The following is a 4,613-nucleotide window of genomic DNA, read 5'->3' on the forward strand; positions in this document are numbered from 1 at the left end:
AAAAAAAAGACAGTTCACTTCGACAGGCGACGTCATTCCAACATAAGTGCACCCTGTTCCCGGTCTATTGAACATCTTACGCTTCAAGAGTCTCCTCATTCAAGTAGATATGTCAGGAAAGGTCGGCAGCCAAAATAGAATTGCCTGCGACTACAGACATGAAGGTCACGATGTGCATGTCCGGGACATTTTCAAAGACTATAATTGGAAGAGCAAAAGTTTGAAAGATGTAGAAGTTGTTAGGAACAAAAGCGAATGGAAATCAATTATATGGTCTCCATGAAAGTAGATTACATGCCTACTTACAAATAGACATTTGTTCTTCTTCAAAAATAAAACAATAGATGTGTGAATGTGTTTGTCGATGTGAACATATGAACTCGAAACATTTTTAGACTACTAATAACATAACCATTAAATAACCACCAAATAGTTACTATACAACACGGCTACTTTATAGCGAGTAAAATCTTTACTTGAATGGAAAACGTGTGCCCAGATATATCACCATGTTTAAATACAAACTTAAACTTGTTAGCATGTTTCTATCGCTTTTGTGCATGCGCAAATTCATTCATGGTTTACATGGTTAAATTAAATCATTTCAAATATATTTTTCAGTGACTCAAAAATTTAGGTACGCGGCTGTTTTTGTTTCAATTGTAGGTGATTGCATCTGTAAGCATGTCTATATATAAGGTATAACATATTTAATAGAGAACTGGCTCTCTAATAATAGGAGTTATTAATTAATTAAAATATATTTCAGCGTATTTAGACTGAAACGTTCCGCCCACCGCTAGTTCAAATGATTACTTTTTAGATGTCTATATTGCGAGAATGATGTTTCATATATTTTTTAAACTAGAGGTAAGGCAAAATTTTCATAAATTACTATGAAGCTCACTTGGTAGCTTACAGATTTTATATAACCAGTGAAGTTAATTTACACATTCCCTATGCAGAAAATTCAACACAAAATCGACAAGTTTCGGTATTGATTAATAAAAAGACGTGCATACATCCTATGACCCCAGCTGCGCTAAATTAGAAGAACAAAAAAAAAAAAAAAAAGCTATTCGTAAAAGTGAACTTTATCTTTTGTTTAGTCGTTTTAGTAAAACTGATAGTTAGTAAAATGAAATAAACATGGCTGGTTGTGTTTGCTGGTTTAGCTAACCTAAAATAATTGATAAAACGATACATATGTTGCCTAGTGGCATTGTGGAATATAAAATCACGTTCTATTATATTTACTAATATATATATATATATATATATATATATATATATATATATATATATATATATATATATATATAAGAGTAACTTTATCTGCGTGTCCTTGTGTAACTTTATTTGTGCGTCCTTGAGTAACTTTATCTGTGTGTCCTTGAGTAACTTTATCTGCGTGTATGTGTGTCCTTGTGTTTTCGTGTGTTCGTTTTGCTATAGCCTACAAAACGACTGGATTGATCTTTATTTAACTTTTACATACATTAATTTTCTACGTCTGGGAGTGTTCTTAGATATTTTTATTGAAATGACAGTGTAAGTATTAAAAATCGATAGTCGGAAAATAACATAAAAGTAGGAACAGTCCAATTTGGATTAAAGTTACAACCTTTATACATCCTAACATCACAAGTGCATTTGAGAGACACTATCAGAATATGAACAGAAAACCCCGGCATATATAATGGTATACCGGCATTTCTATGCATAAGGGAAATTAACACGGTTCTCACTATCTATATAGAGCCTAAAATGTCTACACCGGCGACAAGGAGTGACAGTACTCCTCTGCTTCGCTGAGCGCCTGTCAGTTTATCTGTATCCCTACCTTTGTACCTGTGATGTTAATAGACTTTGTTTGGTAAACCAACCTCGAATTGATGTCTTTCTTTTACTATTGTGTTACGACACAACATATAATCAACAGAAGATAAGAAAAGGGCCGCATTCAAAATAAATATTTCTGTTAAGAGCTCAACTGAACCATGACACTAGACTTTTGCATTTTAGAATTTAAATCAAGCCATATAGAAAATAATTTATAAAATCAACAATAGTTTCTCTACAGTCCAATGGTGACTACAATGTACAGTTAACTAACTCGCAGGGGAGGCATATTAAGCTTGCTCTCGGTGCACCGCCGTTGATCCCCGACTAGAGCAGAGAATAAGAGAGCAGTATATGTACTGAACATGTAGAGCATCCCTTGGTCCTCATTCAGCCCGGTTGGGATCCCATGCTCGTTGTACATAATGCATACATTTTATCTGGAAAATCACTTTTAGGAATTATCCCGATTTAATTTAAACATTGATATTTGCTTGATTCTAATCGTACTTAAAAGGTTGTAAATACTAACTTACAAAAAACAAAACAAAAAAAAACCATGAAGTTTCGATCCTTGCCCGAAGCACTTGACTGTTTAGCAAATTGTAATGCCAATAACGCCGTAAATGGTATGCTACGCATCTTACGCTTCCTTGGTTGAAAATTGTGAAGAGAACAAAATGGCAAACATCATTAAGGATGATGTTTTTATTTTAAAACATAGCTTACACATTGCTTGCTTAAAATTTAATGCATTTATCTTTCCCGCTTGACAAGAGAATAGTAATCAAAATGACTGTCAATAAATTAGTCGAATTTCTATCATAAAGGTAATGATTCTGTAAAATGTTATTTTGATAAATAATTAAAAATGGAAACCTTCGCCAAATGAACACTATAAAAAATAATTTTCAATGGTCATATTAGCGATAATGCAAGTCAACTCGAAAAAATCATAGTCCACACATTGCTGATTTTCCATATTTACTTCCTCGCGTCTATTTTAGTTAGCTAAAGTTTGAACAACACGTATTGTGAACTAAACCCTCAAGCCTCCACTAATCCTTGAAAAGTTTGGATACACTTAGAGATATTAAACGCTGTAAATCCCACCAACCTTTTCATATATTTAGCAATAGATGAAATAATATCGCTAACGACCATTTTTCATCTTTATTCAACCAAAATAAGATTATTGCTACTAGTGGTGAAAACATTCAAATATATTTCCTGATTTCGATAAAAATTTCCATTTTCGACTCAGGTGAATTTCCGATTGTGATTTCGATTAATTGTCTTTACACTATTGACCTCTTGGGCGTACGGGGCTACTGTTTGATATCATAGCTATTGTGAAATAAGTTGGGTAGATAAGCAACTAGACGACGCATTCAATTTCATTTAAATGTTTATCTAGTTACCTTAAAGAACTAATTAAAGAAGAAAGATATTTAATATATATATATATATATATATATATATATGTATATTGCCTAATTTGCAATTAACTACGTTTTCTTTTACAATTACCGTGTTTTATGGAAACATATTTTTTGAGGAAGCAATGCATAATGTACATTTTTACTGATGTACGAACCACGTTTAGATCTAATACGCTATTCTCTTCATGAAACATGTGTTTAATATTTTCTGCGATATGTATTTAATCCTTACTAAATACTTTTTTATCATCTATTTATCTACTATTTCTATTATGTATTTCCGCTATTTTTATACTTTCATAAAGATATATTTTATTATGTAAATTCAAGTAAAAACATTTGATTTTTAAATTTATAAAAAATAGCTTCATAGTTCATAGACATATATTTCTTATAAAATTAAAAAGAGAAAAATATGTTTTAAACATTTTAATACAATTGCGAACAAATTAATCAAATGCGAAAAAAAGATGGATTAGTTAAAAATACAAACAAAAATAGAATAAAGTTGTGTTATCAAGCTTGCATTTAAGACAATTATATCTCCTACCTACGATGCGAAAATAACAACTTCGTCTTGATTAGCGAAAAATGGAAAAAGGAAAAAATAGAAAAAATGCGCATGAAAGAAGGTCTGAGGTAAAAGAAAAGCCAAAAAAAGGAATGTGCTAAAGGTAATAGTTACAGTTAAAGGCATATATTACTTAATTATTCTTTCAATTTTCAGTCTACTGACTCGAGATTTGAGATAGAGGGCACTAAAATTTGGGAAATATTTTTAATCAGTTTTCGGCAAAAAATGTGGCTGTCAAGCGGTAACTATTTCAGAGATTTGACCTTTGAAAACTCTACCAACCTCTTCCGCCAATTATGCGTCTAAATACTTGAATTTACGATGTAAGTTACTTTGACATGGATGAGACTTTTTAATTTAATTTGAGCCCAAAACAATAAAGTGAAGCGGTCAAGTTAGGACCAAATTAAAAAAAAAATGACGTCTGCGATCTCTACTTAAATACTCAGCTAATTTCTCGTCTAAACCTTGGAAATTTTACATAAATTGCATTCAAATATATGCCAAACTTTTAAATAGGTTTTAGCAAGAATTCGACTGCCAAGGGATCAAAATTCCAAGGATTTGAAATTTGCGGTCTCTAGCAAACTATTGAGACAATTTTGAGTCTAAACATTTGAAATCTTTCAAGAAGGATTTTCAGACATGCAGCAAGCGTTTAAATCAGTTTTTCGACAATAATTTTTCTGCTAAAGGAAAAAGATGAAACAGTGGACCTTTGCACACCCTACCAAACTCCTCCGCCAATTTTGGGT

The sequence above is a fragment of the Euprymna scolopes genome, chromosome 27 (assembly GCF_053919585.1).
Source record: "Euprymna scolopes isolate OS-2025 chromosome 27, ASM5391958v1, whole genome shotgun sequence".
In the NCBI taxonomy this organism is placed as follows: domain Eukaryota; kingdom Metazoa; phylum Mollusca; class Cephalopoda; order Sepiida; family Sepiolidae; genus Euprymna; species Euprymna scolopes.